The sequence below is a fragment of the Numida meleagris genome, chromosome 3 (genome assembly GCF_002078875.1).
Source record: "Numida meleagris isolate 19003 breed g44 Domestic line chromosome 3, NumMel1.0, whole genome shotgun sequence".
Taxonomy (NCBI): Eukaryota; Metazoa; Chordata; class Aves; order Galliformes; family Numididae; genus Numida; species Numida meleagris.
This window is the reverse complement of record NC_034411.1, coordinates 69155467-69173197: the sequence shown is the minus strand read 5'-3', so window position 1 is coordinate 69173197 and position 17731 is coordinate 69155467. Positions and strand designations below refer to the sequence as shown.

At 37.8% G+C, this 17731-nt stretch overlaps 1 long non-coding RNA gene across 2 annotated transcripts in view; it reads right to left on the bottom strand.

Moving 5' to 3' along the window:
- The window catches only part of LOC110396463, a 54348-nt gene continuing 36623 nt past the window's right edge, over positions 7-17731 (bottom strand). Inside the window, exons 3-4 of one of the 2 annotated variants that reach the window (XR_002436982.1) lie at positions 3427-3568; positions 7-2929 (exon numbers count right to left, since the gene is read on the bottom strand). This is a non-coding gene — a long non-coding RNA (uncharacterized LOC110396463). The remainder of the gene's footprint in view (positions 2930-3426; positions 3569-17731) is intronic. The other variant, XR_002436983.1, reaches the window with a different exon arrangement.

Sequence of the window (17731 nt, the reverse complement as noted above, 5' to 3'; positions counted from 1 at the left end):
TCTTGTAGGTCTTTTCCAACCTAGCTAATTCTATGATTCTATGATTTTGAGGAAAGACTGGTAACGGCAGATTTTTCTAAAACCCATTAATCAGATTTGTATACAGACAAAGATTTCATTTTATTCTTGTGGAGAATAAGCGATATCTAGAATTAAGTAAAGAAAATAAAAAAGTCAGATGTTTTTGTATATTGTGCTTGACAAGTTTCTTCATCCACAGTCTTTGGAGTAAGAAATGTCATGTCATCTTTGGTTTGGCACTGAAGAGCTAATTACACAAAATAGTCTTGAAATAAGTGATAACAGCTGATTTAAATAAAGTTACACAAAAATTTACTCACACAGAAAAATATATCTGTAGCTGAAGTTTTCAACTTCAAAATCTTTGAATACTAAGAATTCCAGGGAGCTAGTAGATTAAGTCTGGTTGCCTAGAAAGCTCAAAGACATTTTGTGTACGTCTAAATCCTCTGAAACTGTTATTATAAGAATATCTTAAGCTTATATCCCAAGCACCATGAAAATCTTGTGTGGAGAGTTCCTGTTCTAATCGAATCAATTGGTGGCTCAGAAAGGTTATTAGAAGTCAATGGAGAGCTAACAAGCAAAGGGAAAGACTGAAGAATAATGTAAAGACCTTGCTATCCTTCAGAGCTCTCAGGACCTCCATTTCTGTAACTGAGTAAAAAACTGAGTAAAGAAGATAAAATGGTCACTGCTCTCTGCTCTGCTTTGATATCTTCAGTCCTGAGAAGGCTGCCTTGTACCCAGAAGAAGCTCTCACTAAAGAAACATGAGAGCGTTTTGGTCCTGGTTAGTGAAGTCTCACAAACGAGTGAGGCTATTTGGCACTTTTCCTTGGGTGAGGATTGTGGAGGTAGTGGGCAGGGAGAGGGATGTGTTTTGTCACCACTTTGAGTATGTCACATAATTGTGACTGACTTCCTGACCCTCCAAAAGGTACATAGAAAAAGTGTGGTCAGGACTGATGCCATTTAGGTTTTCATACCTATAGCATTTACATCATAAATAAGATAATGTTTAGAATATCAAAGCACATCCTGAAAATTAAGACTTTTTTTTATCCTACGTGCCCCTGGTTTGGGCATCTAACTGATGCTATCTGAGTTTATTTACTGATCCTTTGACTAAGTTAATTAGGGCTGGCTTAACTGATACCTTCTGTAGGGAAAGCGTTGCTTCTGATCAAATCAGTGCTTTTTCCCTGTAATTTAGTATTAATAGTTTAATGTATAGTTTAATCCTGCTGTAGCAGGATTAAAAATGCCTGAACTTTCTAAATGCATTCCCTCTTCTGCCAGTTCAGCTGCGTTACAGTAGAAGATTAACTACTAGGAGCTCAGGGATCTGACTGCCACAGTTTTGTATACTTATATGCATTGGTATTTATTTGTTTTGCTATAACTTCTGTACCTCAGGTGTAGCTTGGAAAAAACTCTAGTTCCCATCACGGAAAAGCAGCAAGAAACTGAAGTGGTAAAGCTGTCCTTTTTTTATATCTTCATCGGACTGGTTTATACTTTCAGAACCTGCAGCCAATTACTTTTGTAATGGGAATCAGTAGAAACTTTTCCCCTCCATGTTTATTTTCCTTCAAAACTGCAGGTATTTTTCTCTCCCTTTTGGCAATCATTTTTGTGTGAGCGGACAAAAGTGGTAAGTCAGGTGCTAAGCAAGTAAACTGCCCTCAGCATTATAGTCCTCATGCAATGCTTGTCAGATTTGAACGTCCTTCAGCTTTCAGGTACTCTGTTTTTTGGCTCAATTCAAAACAGGTCACTTTCTCTGGTGGACCTTAAGGAAACGAACCAAAAGCAAAAGGCACCTAATTGTGTGATTTATGGCTTTTGCAACTGTTCTGCAAGAGTTTGTATCAAAGTGACCTACAACAGTCTCAAAACAGTCCAGGAAACAGAGCTGTAAGCAAGGGCAATTGTGTTTTCAATTAAAGAAGCAAGAGCTGTCTTTTGCGACAATTGTCTTGTTTCACTGTCCACAGAACACTTACTGAAAAGGTACATGCCTATGTAAAAATTGCAAGTATTTCCCTTACTAATTATGGATTTACAAAATTAAGCAGTTTCATATACTGTAAAATTACTAGCAAGAACATGCACTTTCATAACATCTACTCTAAAACCATGCAGTTTGTGACAAAAACAACCCTGACAGCGCTTTACAACACCAAAATCAACAACTGTGTTACATAACCTTATTCTCTGTGATATGCAAATGCCTTGGGTTGGGGAACAAGTGTTGCAAGAGAAGTTCTGCTGGCATTAGTCTGGTCTGAATAGAGGGCTAGATAATAGCACAGAGATCTGCTCTGTTCTCTGCATTCAAGTTCGGGGATCAGAGAAAATGGATGCAAGTCGTTAATCACATCATTGTGGGGTTCTTTTACTGTTTCATGAGAAAACATCAAGCTGCATGGCTGGCAGACTTGCCCTTTCTGTCAGTTAGAAAATGATAAAAGTGTTTCTTAAAATAATCTTAGTCTAATACTGTGACTTTCATGCACAATATAAAATTGCCAGGTCTCTACCATACTTCAAAGAATATGATTAGCAATGAATGCACTCTTTTTCTTTTGCTCTCATTTTGCAGAGAGACTTGAAAATGGTAAATCTACTCAGTGCTCGTAGTACTTGGCTGTTTTTTCTTCCCTTTGTGAGATGTTGGAGTGTTTAATCATCTAGTTAAAGGCAGCAATCATTTGCCTAAACCGAGAAATAATTCAAGTAATGAGATATGCAAAACAGGCACATACGCACACAAAAAGTCTTCATTTCCATAAGATTCGCTTTCTGAATTGGCAAAAAATAATGAATCTTTATGTCAGCAGTGATAAAGCAGTACTCCTCACTCTTCAGTATCTCCATCTTCAGTTAGATTGCTTGCAGATCCACTGAAATTAGATGTCAGTGTAAATTATGGTGGAGGCCAAGTTACTAGCCAAGGCTATGAAGGGTAGACACATAGAAACAAGGTGCTATTGAAGGTAATTGCTTCTGATCTTAAAGTTCTTAAGTGACAAAATTGGTGCTGATGTGGCATTTGCATCAGAAGCTCCCTTTTAATTGACACTGACTAGATCAAGTGCTTGCTTTTTATCCTGAAGGTTTTATTTTTTCTTCCAAATTCTTAAAATCCACCTTGTATAACAGTCAGACTGCAGTGCACATCAATGTAGCAGGAAAACAATATTTGCTGTTTCTCCAGGGTGCAGAGAGATCTCTGTCATATGCATGTGTGCATGCATCTATGTATGTGTCTGTATGTATACGTGTGTGTGTGCATGGTAGAGGGTTGCGTTTTACAGAGGGGCAAAAAAATTTTTTTAATTCATAAGAAAAACAAATGTGTATAAGGGATTAAATGTGAAACAACAATGGCTCGACTTACCGTTGCATGCCTACCTCTCAGACATATCACTGTCTCATGTAGCGCTCAGCTGGGCTTAGTTCCTCAGGCTCCCCACATCATCTGTGAATAAAAACTCTGACTGTTCATTGAAGCCATCACGTCAAAGAAGGCACCACCTGAGCTAGCCAGAAGGAAATGATAGGAAAAGGGCAAAAGTTAAGCTTAATATATTTAACACTTTTAAGCATGTTAAACTAGAGAGATGGAGACACCAGGCTTCACAGTTTTCCAGAAAAATCCTTTTCAGAAGGTTTCTTCTAATGAAGTGACCCTTTCAAAATGCAGAAGGCATATACATATCCCTCGCTAGACTTCCTTTAAACAATTCTCAGAAGACTTGTATAGTGCTCTGGCTGTTTGCCCCACATGTGCACAAACCCTTGCCAGTAGAATTAATTCATTTAACAATGAAGTAAGATTACATTTGAGAATAAGAAAGGAGGGCAGAGAAGCAGCTGTGGCTGCCAAATAGAGAAGTAGAGACTAGGCATCACATCATACTTCTTCGTGCTCCTCTGCAAATTTCACCACAGAACTTCTGCTTGTCATTCATCACATCCTTGCAAAGGAGGCAGCACTGAGGTGGGATTCATCTCTGATTATTTTACCCAAATAAGTGGTACAAGTCCTAGGCTACCAAGGAGCCCTTTGGCTTTGATGGAGTGAAACAAGCACTTCCTAGTGACATCATCTTCTGGAGATGACACATGGCCTCCTGCTCTGTGGCCAACAAATATTCAGCACAGTTCAGTATTAGGCACCTGAGATAACTCTCTGAATGTACATTTTAGGCAAGCCTAGCTCCTCTACCATCCCATAAGCTGTGTTACATAAAAACTCACAGCATCATTACTCACAGGTGATTTGATGATGAAATACATGTGTGCTGATAAAGAAGAGCTAGCACTGTCTGGGCACAGCAAAGTTTAGGGACGTTTCTGACCCACCATGCAAATAGCACAGCATGTGAGTAATTTGCAAAGCATCACCAAAACTGCTCCAGGAAGTGCAGTCCATCCCAGTCTTAGTCATCTTATGCTAATTCTGTATGGAAATGTAAATAATAACTGGATACATTTTGTTAAATGTCAAATATTTTTAGCATATTAGTGAGCTTGGTGTACCACATATATTTTCTACCACTTATGTTTTCCCTTTCAAAGAAGCAAATAATAATGCTTCCAAAACTTCACATGTAGTAGCTTAAACTAAGGAACTGCCAACACTTCATCCATTCTCACTGATATGTTCACATAATAATTGGCTAGCAGAAAATTTACAGGATGCTAGCATCCACGAGTATTATAATAAATCCATACAAACTCCTTTCTGAGAAAGGATGTTATGATCACGTCATTCAAGAACAGAAAGAGAAGGAACCTACAATTTAGGTAAGGAAAGTGATTCCACCCCTTTTTCAGTATGCAATCAAATTACCATGTTCACTATTTTAAAAATGTACACAAGGAAAAAAGTAACAGTATTCACCCACAAATAGGTTGAACTGTGCATACATGTATTATTTTCTCAGACCTGTTTAACGTGTAGTAGATGTATGGTAAAAGTATTAGCAGCAAAAGTAATTCCAAATTCCTTTAGGTCCTTTTGAGACTAAAGAACTTAAAACATTTTCTAAATGTACTCAGTTACTGGTATCAGGTGGAGCTGGAGCCAAACTCACCAATTCTATTTTTTTTTTTCTTAGAGACTATATTCCATATCAGTCTTTTTTTCCCCTCACAGGCAGTTTATTCAAGAGGTGCAACAAACACATTTGCATTTTAAAAAATGAAAACGAAGTGATATAGAAGGAACAGTGAAAACTATTTCCACAGATTATACAAAGCCCTTGACAATAGCTAATCATTTAGCGTTCAGACAGTGCTACTTAGCACACTCAGTGCACTGGCTTTCTTGATAGCTTCCCCTCCATCCCTCCCCTGCAATTGTTTGTTCTCGCTTACTGTTGAGCCTTGTCATATGTCAAGATCATAAGCTCTTTACAGAAGAGCTGGTTTTATTATGCACATGGATGGTGCCTAAAATAATAGGGTCCTGAACCCTATTTGAGATCCTTAGATGTTGCTGCAATAAAGAACAATTATTATCATAATAAAGTGAATTGAGTTGAGAATGGTTGGCATAGTATAAATGCATGGAATGGAGGCAGTTAAAAAGAAAGACCCTTTCCCACTTACAGAAGAAGAAGGTTTATTCAGCCATTTTTTTTTTTAAATCAGTGCCTTGCTTTTTCCCCTTTAAAATACATAGGTATAAGCTACCTTCTAATCTGTATTCTGAAAACACAGCCTGTGCTAGTTAAAGGTGGAAGAACCACATCTGGATGTGGCGAGCAGATAAGCCAGGTTTCCCATGGTTTCCCATAATAATTTTATTTTTACATCTTCTGAGTTGTTCTATTATGTCTCCAAATGACAAAGAAAAATGCACTGTAGTCTTACATTTTCTCTCTTTCCATTTCACTTTTAAATAATGTATTTCCTTTAAGTGCCTTAGCTGTAATAGAAGCATGCTCTGATAAAACTATTAGGAAAGAAAATACAAAAAAGCTGCAAGGTAACCTTCAAAGCCACCATAAAAATCACAACAAAGGAATTAGAATTTAAAACATCAAAGTACCCAAAGTACTTTAATCGCTGAAATGGAGGGTACGGGGGAAGGAGGGAGGGGATGCACTTCCTATGTTGTTATATTTTGGCAACTTACATATACATACACTACAGCAATAACCTGAGAATAAAGAAACTGTATTTTAAAATACACAAACAAATGTAAATAAGATATATTGTTTTTATTTCTTTCAGTCTTTTAGCCATTCTTTTCCCTTATCACAACATTCACCGTTCATCTGAAGTCAGAAGAGCCTGTACACACCTCCATTCTTTTTCAGCTATTGTGATTTGCCTCTATTTTGTTGTTTAAAGTAGAGCATGCAATTTGCTACCTAAGGTGATTCAAGTGCAGAGTGGAAGAGAGAACACTCGGTGACCTCAGCTCAGTGCCCCCTCACTGCAACGAATAATGCAGTTCCTTCCAATTGTCACAAGAAGGCAATCACATTAAAACCCTAATCTTGCTCAAAAATTCTCCCTGGATAAAAGCATATAATTTGTACACTCCGGTGTATCTATCTGTCAGACATGGATTTATTATCTTCACCTAGGACCACTTTCCTATTCTGCTGTTTCTATATCTTGCTTCAGTGATTAGAATTATTTTCATCATCTGCTTCTATTTTCAGCTTCAAAACTCCTGTCTGAGATTTATCTAAAAAGCAAGATTCTAACAGGAAAATGTAGCTGGAGCCAGAACTCAGTTTCCTTTGGGAACTCCACCTCCAAAACATGACTTTTTTCCCCTGCCTACAGCATTTCAATTATATTAAACTCTCTACAGCACTTCTGTAATGGCTGTAAAAGTATTTTCCCGGTAAAAGGGGATAAATAAACATGCATATAAAACTGCTTCCATGTTTTGCAGGCAGTGGGAAGCATTAAAAATCTCAGCCTCCAGTAAAATTTAGTTCGTACTGGAATGTGAGTTTCATGACAGTATGCAATGAGAAGTCCCTCTACCCTGTCTTCTGGACATCTCTAGTTATGTCAGTATGAAGCATTCACTCATCACAGGCCTGGCTTAAAATCTCTCTCATTTTGCACTTATTTTAATTTATTTTAGTTTGGCCACAATTTGAAATTCATCTGCACAATCACAGTAGTTACAAACTATATTTTCATGTTAAGTGATTGTAATACTCATTTCCAAAACTTGGTACTACAAGTAACACATAAAATGTCAAGAGCCATGCAATAAATTCTACAGTTTTAGATAAAAATAGTCTACAGGACATTCACCTAGTCATCTAGCTTATCCTATGCCAAGGCAGGATAACCTTCATCTACGCTATATCTCATAGATTTTTTTCTCATCAGTTCTTAAAGATTTCCAGCTCTGCAGATTCCATATCCTACCCAGAAAATCTTTTACAGTGCTTCACCAGTTCTATCATTAGAAAGGTTTTTCTAAAATCCAGTCTGAATTTTCTTTGATATAAGTTCATTGCTCTTCTCTCACCCGACAAGATTATTCTTTCCCTCTTTGCAGTAGCCTTGAACTTACTTCACCATAGCAGAGCTGCCTTTCTTTCATGGACTACCCATGAATCACTGCACACAAGATTAGTCTCATAGACCCACTAAATCCCAGATTTCCACAGTAATGCATCTTTGCTAGAAAGGCTTTGTACTAACATTAAATTGGTAGCATAAAACCAGTTCCCTTCCCTCTCACTTCATAAATTACTGCTGGGGGGAAGGGAGCGTTTCTACTGAAGGAATCCAAGGAAACAACTCTACCAGTAACATCTCCTATGAACCCAAAGAGCACTGGTGGCTTTCAAGGCCTGTTAAATTCAGAGGCAAATATACTTCCAATTGTGCATTGAACCCAGATAGTAAGACAGGAATATTGCCTGCTGGCACCTGAGCAGGCTTGGGGAGATCCTCATTGCCTCCCATAAGAGGAGAGAGGAACGCCACAAATTACTCAGTAACTATCAGTGATTTGGGAGAGGAGGAGTGTAGGCACGCATACCAGGCCATGGCAGAGGAGCTAGAAAACTTAACTTTCCTCCCCAGTAAACCTTTGATTTCCTGAAGCAGATCACAGACACTTGGAAAATTTGGTTTTTCAGTGGAGGTGGAGGCAGTACTTTGAAGGATAAGACAGGTGGAAATGCAGTTGAGCCGCTGCCCTAGATCTAGGAGTGGGGAACCAGGAAGAACCAGGAGTCTGAGAGGTAAGAGAAGGGTTTGGGTACTGTGTGTGTGGGCAGAGTCTTTCCTTTTCCTGTTTCTGGCCTTTCAACTCACAAATCAGATGGACTTAAGGCCCTGGAACGCTTTCCTATCTTACAAGCCTCTTAGGATCCTCGTCAGCACAAGGCGTGGGATCTCCACTCCAGCCCTTTCCTCCTTCAAGAACCAGGATTAAACTTTCATCCCAGAGCAGCTACCTTCCTTTGGTCCTCTACAGTGTACCCACTCCGTGGGCTACATCCTGCACCAGCCACTCCTACAAAAATAATATAAACCAGTTTAGAAATATGATTTTCTGCAAGTGCCAAAGTGAGGTCTGTGTGCCACTTCAATTCCTATTAAATATTTAACATAGAGGTTAAGTGGGACTTAGGTGGACTAGGTCCTGTGCTGACCTGCTCTGCCTCGCTTATATGTGTCCCACAGCACTGATCAGACTGGCACTTTTTCATGGGTGCACCAATTGGTCATCAGCTTAAAGATTTGCCACTGCTCACCTCCACAGCTTAGAGACACAATTGCTGTGTATTTTGGACACTTCAAACTGAAAAACAACCAACCTAAAACCCCCACATAACACATAATGTGTGCACTTGTTGTGTGTATACACACAATAAAGATTTCTGCTTTGGATTGCAGAGGGCAGCAGCCAGGGGAGACCTGTGACTGACTGCTGGATCAGGTGGACATGACTAGTCTATGACACCTGGTTTAAACACTGTATTCAGTAGTTTGGATGAGGTTTTGGAAACTGAGAAAGGGGATTAGTCAGCTATGTAAGCAGATAGAAGGGAGTGTGACAAGCTAAAAGGATGTAATCTTGAGCTTCAGTCTGGTCTTTGCCTCACATAAAACAGACACATATCACGAGGCTTCTCATTAATGCAACCACTTTCAATCAGTCCACAACAGTCTTGGCTCTGTAATGTAACTTCTAAGTGTTGTTTTATAGTGCTGGCAATACTCAGCAGTATTACTTGCCACCGTTTGGCACTTTGTAATGTCTCTTTTTTTTTCTTTTTTTCTTCTTCTTCTTTTTTTTTTTTTTGGTCCAACATTAAATTGTTTTATTTTCTCTGACTATTTACTGTTTACAATTAGGGAGAAAACTTTTAAACTGGTGAGAAAACATGCAGCTTTTCTAGAGTTGCTCTGATGAGTAGAAACTGAAAAATTGTAGGCCTTAGAACTGCCAAGTCAGGAAAAGGTTTCTCTGCCTAACCTTGAACAGCAGTTGAGAAGCTATCCTTATTGCTTGCAAAATGTCTTTGAAGTTGCCATAAGGTTATAAGCTATACTGTTCAGATAAGAAGAAAAAACAGATTCTGGAACCTCTGGTTCACCTGTGAAAAATTGTTACTCTGAGCAGTCTTGTGGGGCACTCCTATGTGGCTTGGGTCAGGAGAGGGCCTAGTCTACCTTAGTCCAGCTTAACCTCTGTCTTAAGAGGAGAAAATGTGGCACAAAGTCCACATTTTGGCTCAGGAAGAAAATTACACTTCTACATCAGTTTACATTAGCTTTGTCTCACAACCTCGCTAATTTGAATCTTTTAATGGAAATCTGATTTCTCTTTTACCTCTGTTTTCTGTTTGCTTTGATTTCAAGCTCATTAATTTACTGCAATTTCATGTGTCTTGAATGCAAACTTTATAATGCACACCAAGTCGTTAACGATATCTACTTAAGCAGTTATTATCCATCAATACCATTTAGCAAAGTCTTCCTTTTCCTCACAGAAAAGCCACGTTTGTAACAATCAATTGGTGTTCCTTCAGAACCAAGAAAACTGGTACACAGTAGCTCTGCAGCTGTGCATTGGTTAGGCAAAAATGAGTAAAGAATATAATAAGTGCATAGTACAACTAAGAAGTTCAGGAGTGGCGGGAATATTAATCTACTTGCCTTTTTTTATATTATTTCATTAACATCTCAGTATATATCTCCCAGGACAGAATATTATAAACTGTTTTTTGAAGCCAGTTTTATCTCAAGGCTAAAAGCATCAGAGTTCAATATCCCTTACTTAATAGTAATAAGTATTATAAGCAATACTGACGCAGTCTGTACCCTTCCACACTTCTCCATATATGCAAAAAATTGTAATGTGTAAGTACTTTTCTCACCCCTCAGAACTGAGGAAAAGATTACTCACTTAAAAATGTACAAAAAAGTGTGGGAAGGATTTGAATTCAAATTAAAGATTTAGCTGAAACTTAATCACCAGTTGAACTGCCGCAGCTCTCCACAGTGATGTGCTACACAAGAAAGCAAAAGGAGAGAAAGTTAGGCTAAATTTCAGTTATAATTTGGTTTCTGATAGACAATGAACTAGTCTGAATGTACTTACTAATGTTTTTAGGAGCATTTTTTTCTGAGGTTAAAAGAGATTATGAAGCTTAGACTTAACACGTTATTGTATTCTCCATGTCAATGGAAAATATATTTTGGTGGTTAGCTGCATCAGACTGATAAAAATGTGCAAGCACGCATCTTGTAAGAGGCATATGAACCAGCAAATGCCATGTCTGGACAAATAAGAATATAGTGCATAGATCTGGTTATTCTTATAGTTTAATAACATTTTTTTAAATGGTGAATATAGTTGCATTATTAGTTAAATACCTGTGGTACTGAAGCTACTACTGATATTACTTTCAGGAAAAGCACTGAACTCTTAGAAGTAAACACTCCATGAAAATGAAATAAGTATACTCTAAAAAAAATATATCACAATCATAAAATTATTGATAGTGGTTTTGTATTTTGCATTAACATTTTATTTCCTAATGTATATGTATTCTATTAGAAATTATGTTCTCCAAAGACATCTGAAAAATATTTTTGAGCTATGACGGCCTCATATGTTGTAGTCTTCAATATCTTTGACAAATTTCAACATTTTCATTTTTTATCTGTGAAAAGCTTCCAAGAGAAAGGGGAGGGCAAAGCAACATGTCTTCCACTTCGCTGATCTCTGGCTTATTTGAGACGCAGTATTCACTGTGTTTTGTTCCTTACTTTTCCTTTTAATTTTTATAAATCCTAAATACAGTATACATCAGTTGCTATCCAACAATCCTTATACCACCACACAGCACAGAATAACATTCACAACTTTTGAAGATGTTAAAGATACGGAAATGATAACCATATACACAAATACACATATCAGCAGCTTACTTTTCTGAAATCTAGAAATACTCCTTTTCTGGGCTTCCCTGTGTATCCAATGGCTGCTTTGTTTTTCAGCAAAGCAAACAAATAAGTCTAAACCAGGAATCGCATGATTAGGTGTTTTTACATGATTTATTATTGCATTTGTCATGAATGATCTCTTCAGACTTGTTTCAGAAACTATGCTGTATTTTTAGGCTTTGAAAGAGAACACAAGTGGATATTGAGTATCCATGCATTAAAGAGTCAAGACAGGTCAGTATTACTACCTTCTTCATTCCTTTCTCTCTCCTGTTGTCCTTTTCACAGTTTTTTTTCTGAACATTTGCTTAATAATTGTCTTAAAAAAATCTTGCACCATTACTGCTAAGTTATTCACAACAAAACTCTTTTCCTTCCTTTTCCTTGGTCTTGGACAATTTTGGCTAGAGATGCTAACAAATCTCACCTGCTGCTGAACAACAACAAAAAAAAGCTGATGCCAAAATCCCTATTCTAGGCATTGCACATCTCAGTGAAAATTGCTGTGATGCATTCAGCATCATTAACTAAGTCTTCTCTTTCATACAGTAACTTGGTAAGCTCTTTGAAATCCATTTCCATTAATACACGTATACAAAATTTCCATTTTGTATATTTCCAACCATGGTCTTCCAAAAATCACTTTCCAAGCATAACTAAGGAACATCTCCAGATTTTGTTTTCTTGCAGACTTCTGTTCCTGTTTCTTTCAGAAACATTCTATAGAGATTCCTCCATTTATGTAAATACTGGTTAAATGAGAAAATGCCAGCAGATGGTGCTCAAGAATATGAAGCAATTTTCTTGTGCATATTAAATGGCTCCTGTCCTGCAGTTTTATTCGCACTTCAGTCTCCATCGGAAGCATACCCTGATCCTATTTTGACACAGGACTGATCCACCAGCAGCATATGCTGTTTGAAACGGTTCCTCCTTCCACCAAACTGCCTGTGCTCAGGTATAACAAAGGAATTCAGACATTCCACTGGAGTAAACTTACTGGTAGTTTCCTTAAAAATCTGAAAAATTGGAGTTAAATGATATTATTCTTTGTGCAGAGTGGGGCACTGAAATTCACAGAATTTGAATGAACTCAATGATATCTCTTCCTATCTTTAAGTCAGAGAGGCAGTTCTGGCTTTCTGCAGTTTCACTATTGCATTAAATATTAGTAAACAGAAGTAATATTCTGAAGGACATAATCTGACCAAGAAGAACAGGAGATTTCCAATTTTTCGTCATGATGCCCTTCACAAACATACATACTTGAACATGTGGCTACATAGACTGTTATCTTTTGAAACTAATAAAAGTCAGCCACTGAGAAAATGTACTAACATCCATCAGAGGCAAAGCTGTTCAAGATCTGTGAAGCTCACCATGAGCTGCAGCACACAATGAGGAAAACTCACCCAGCAGAACTCATGCACCATATCATCTAGAATGTGAAAGCTAAAAGTGACAGATTTTGAACAAAATGGCATTTCACAGGACAAGTCTGCATTTAAGGAGCTTATTAAAATGGCAGAAAAAAGAATCACACAAACTGATAATTTCAGTCAACCTAAAAATTTGGGAAGGGCAAATATGTCATGCAGTAAATTATCTTTCCTTTGTCTCTGTAGTGGCATTTAATGGCAACAGTCTGCAAGTCTATATTATCTTTTGTGCGCACACACACACACACACACACACACACACACACACAAAAGTGAAACAGTATAATAGCGGGGGAAAAAAAAGCATACATTGATCATTGCCTGGCATTAGTAATTTATCACATTTGGTTACAGAGTACTACTTTTCACCACCCTGTAGGAAGCAGTTAATGTATTACCACGCTGCAGAGATCTTTGTGCAGTTAGAAGATGAAATTATGGAAAAAAAGGAATAACATTAAGTGACTACATGAAAGTCTAAAAGAGCTTTTCTGTAAGTATCTAGAAGGAAAGCAGAAAAAACAAGTCTCCTGCATAGTAACTTCCAAAACTTAAAACAAATTATTCCTTTAGACATGAGTGATAAGGGACATCTGCTGTACAACTATCTTGAAAAACTGAACAGGTGGACGTGTTCCTGTGGATGCATTCTCCCCTATAGAGAGCTGCAGGCTCATTTAACCCCTGTCAGGACCAATCTTACAGTTCTCATATCTTTAGTTCCATCCCTCTTCCAATCCTGATCACAGCAGTGGAAGTTGCATGATGATGCTGAACAGCATTTACTTTTGGTTAGATTTCCAATAGAGAAATTGGTGGGGTCAGCAAGAGATAATAATGCAAATTTCCAGAGGAATTATTCTGGTTTACTGTTTTATATCTCTGTTTTTCACTCTCTAAGTTAGAATGGTGAATCGAATCAAGCCATAAAGAATAGTTTTGTCTTGCATTTCTTAACTGGTGTAAATGACAGCTGTGCTCTTCAATTCAAGCTAAAATAGTCACACGGTTACTCTTTTGCATTAGCTGTTAACAGACACAGACAATATCCTAGGAAATTCTCACAGTACCGAAAATCTGCAAAAATACATCTTCACAAATTTCTCCCTACAACTTCCTAAGAAACCAAATGTAATTTTGCAAAAGATGTGTTTGCCCTTTTGGTTCTTCTCCTCGTTGGCCATCTCGCCTACAGCATTAGAATAACGCCTTCGGTTTTGGACACTCTCTCATTTATTTGATTTATTAGCTTCAGTTCCAATTATATTGTATTATATTGTGTTATCTCACATTCCACTATCATATTTAGTAAATTAGTTTTCTCCCTTAACTTGTTGCTGCTGTTTTCTTCCTTTGGGCCCATCTCCCTGTCTTCCCCCTTTCCCCCTCCCCCCTTTTCCAGGCTGTAGGTCTGTGGGTCCCTTGGCCCCATTAGTCACGGAACTAGGCCGAACCAGGCCAGAACCATGACAGCCATAAGCTGATGCCTGAAAGGAGCTGGTGCCATCTCACAGTGCACACAGAGCTTAGATATTTTGAATTTAGATTGGGAAGGTAACATTTCAAAGTGCCTTGTAGACTCATGAAAAATAAACCTAAATTGCTTCCTATTCTTTATGCACTGAAGCTGTACTCCAAGCATATAATAGGTTCTGCTCAAGCAAATGATTTTCATGCTTTCCCTGCCCCCAGGGATGCCTTAGCTGTTTGTGCACTCACTAATCGAGATGAACATACAGTGAGCAGAAGACTACAGTAAATGAAAACATTCTGTACTTTGTAGCCACTTATTATTCTCTGGACCACATTCTCATGGGTGTGTACATAGTTCCAACCATCTACAGAGCTCGAGGAAAGTTTGTCTTTACACCCACCACGTGTTAAGGGTGCTATCAGACTGGCAACAGGCAGAAAAGTAGGCGAAAGGAGAGTACTACAGAAAATTTTTTATAACTGTCTCTGGGTGACAGGCCAGCCAAGTTTCATTAAGTAGATAAACCCTCTGTGAAAAAAAAAATACTCTTGGGAATAGATGGTCACACCATCAGTAATGGACCAGTTTCTTCAGAATTTACTGATTAAAAGAAATTATCCTTACAAGTGTAAAACTAAAATTCTTCATTTAAATAAAATCTTCCCTCCTTCTAAAGAGAAAATTAAACAGAAGTAAAGATAATAATGTTATTAGGAAAGTTGAGAGTGAAGCAGAAAACCAGAAGGACAGTGAATACAGATATAAATCCATCCAATTCAGAAGAGGTCAGGAAGAGCACATGACTCCATTAACATCAAAGTCATTAGAGTACGAGATAACAGTTTGTTACATTACCGTAGTGAACAGCAGACAATGAGTTATTGTATTGCCATGTACTTCATTCCATAGTTTTCTGATAAATTCAAATTAAATGTATTCTAAATGCATTGCTGAGGAGAAATTAGCCTATTTAAAATTTAAAATTATAGACACTTATCTAATTTGATTTGTGATTCCCTTCTTTTTAGTTTGAAAAAATGTGTTTTGGGATATCTTCTGCCAACTGAGATATTCCCTTTGAGAAGGCAATTTGAGGTAATGTGACTAACTCACTTTCTGTCCTCTGGTGTATGTGTCATCCTTGTTTCATTCTTGACTATCATACAGAGCTGCTAAAAAAAAAAAAAAAAAAAAAAAAAAAGAAATGGCAAATGCTGGAAACGGGTGTTGCCATGGAAAAGTGACTATTACGTATTACCATCGTCTGGTGAATATTCTCATATAGAGCTGCAGAGATGCAAACCAAATAATGCTTTTTAGCCCTCTGAACTCCTAACTTCATCCTCTATCACAAATGTACATGTTTTTCTCTTACACTAATACATTTTTTATAGCTGTAATATGGTAACTCCAGGTGGTGTGGTTATCATGAGAAGATCACTCCCCTGGAGGATGCCTCTTAACACCCCAGAGGTGATGATAACCAGGCCCCCTGTCATGCCTTATTGCTTGTATATATGCTGATGGCAGCAACTAGAAAGAATACTTAAACATGAACAGCATGCAGGATTAATCTGCAATGTCCATTTATTAATTATAAAGGCAATGAACACTGTCAGTGAGCACCCTCTACACTTTTACGCTGTCATCATAATTAAAAAGTTTAAGTATGTGGTTTTGTGTTACAATAACATCAATCAAAGTCCATTTCCTGACATGTTCAGCAGAAGCAATATGTTCCATACAGGTTATTTCTGGAATTGCATTAGTTACTGTAATAGAGCCTAGTCATGCTACTTCCATTGCACCAAATATACCTGTCATGGCTGTAGCAGCTTATTCAGTTTCCTGGCTCAGACTCTCTCAAGCATGCACCAAATTGAATTATTGCAAAAATGAGTGAATTTATACAATATTCTCCAGAATTATTTTTTTCTTTTTATGCACTGCAAGACTGATTTCTGTCTCTGCCCTAGCCTCTGAATATCAATGAATATGCTGCTAGGAGCAGGGAAGCACTGCCTACAGAGGTGGGCAAGAGAAAGGCAGGTAACAAGGATTCAATCCTTGTTAAATGTCCAAACGCAAAACTGAAGATCAGCAGGGGTTGGTGTTGAATTAGGACATTGATGGGTGTAATGTAAGGCATGTGCCACAGGATAAAGCCACTGTAAAACACTCTACAAATTTTGCAGTTGTTTTCTTGTGGCCTAGCCCCTCAAAGTTCCAGGCAGCACTAAGATACAAGAAACTACACCTCTTCTACAGCATCTGCACTATACTTTCTAAAAAAATGACAGCTCAGCTTTTTGACTGAAGTAGAAGGAAATTATAGATACTCAGGCTTTCAAAGAGTTAACTACTTATAAAAAAGCAAATAAAGCATGTGGAGGGGGAGAAAGGAGTGGGAAGTTTAATACCCATTTTACGTCAATGTCCTACTTGTTTACTCTCTGTAAAAATGTAGATGAGATGTCTGTTCTTCATGTTTTCCTGTCTAGCAAATGATGCTTTTCAGCACCTTGTTGTCTGCAACAGAAAAACAAGAGAAAAGTTGAAAAACAGCAGTGCCTCAGCAATAACACATTTCTTGCTTTTGATTTTCTGTTCAGGTTCTATAAGTGTCATATAGCAGGAAACAGATAATGGGTCATCTCTGAGGATAGCAAGAAGAAAAGACAGCGTAGGCAGGGAACTTGACAGAAAGATGATAGTACCCTTAAATGACACTAAGTATGTATTGCAGAAGCAGCACTGATTTTTTGTGTTCATGGGAGAAAATCCCCCATAACATTTACTGAATTTGATGTCCTTCCCAGAATTTAACTAACTGCACAGAATTAACGTACTGCTCTGGTGCATTGCAAAAATCACTCACTGTTTTAGCCAAGTGCAGAATGTTCTCTCACAAAAGCATTAAATGAGGCCAGTTTCAAAATATACAGTAAAATATCTTTCTGGGCTGATATGTGCCATGAGTTAATTGTCAGAAATTAATCTCCTCTCTTTCCATCTCCACTTCTCTAGGTATAGCTTTGCAAGTGCTGTCTTTCACTTCAGCAGTTGTGATTTTGACTAGTGGGGACTAGAATATATAGCATATGGCATATACATATGAATCTATCTACTAGTTGCCAATGAGAAAAGATGCTGTTACGCCCCCTAAAGTATATTAAAATTGTGTAATGGAGGATGAAGTCTAAGTTATAGGGAGGAAGAATGGAAGGGATGTACTCATTTGGCATACTGACAGCTATGCCAAGCAGTTCAAAAATGAAGGAAGGAGAAGGGAAGGGAAGGGAAGGGAAGGGAAGGGAAGGGAAGGGAAGGGAAGG